The 254-nt window shown below is 36.6% G+C and overlaps 1 protein-coding gene across 2 annotated transcripts in view; it reads left to right on the top strand.

Moving 5' to 3' along the window:
- Positions 1-254, top strand: part of jkamp (jnk1/mapk8 associated membrane protein) — a 5744-nt gene that overhangs the window by 1573 nt on the left and 3917 nt on the right. The window lies entirely within an intron of this gene.

Raw genomic sequence — 254 nt, forward strand, 5'->3', positions numbered from 1 at the left:
CCCCCATCAGTAAACCAGGCTTATGGCAGGAACTGTGTTTAATGAAGTCGGTTGAGGCTGTTAGAGTATTTTGATGAATTAAGTGGAACAAATGGATTTGTCCCGTTGCTGAAGACTCATAGTGAATGTCACATTTTCACCATTTGTTTTCATTTTAAATGTCATATAAATCAAATTACAGAAATGAAACAGACACTCACAATTACTAGAGGAACTTACAGCCAACCTGAAAGTGTTTAAAGGGACAATGTGTA

Source organism: Morone saxatilis, unplaced genomic scaffold, assembly GCF_004916995.1.
Source record: "Morone saxatilis isolate NCDOM2014 unplaced genomic scaffold, NCSU_SB_2.0 Contig3, whole genome shotgun sequence".
NCBI lineage: Eukaryota > Metazoa > Chordata > Actinopteri > Moronidae > Morone > Morone saxatilis.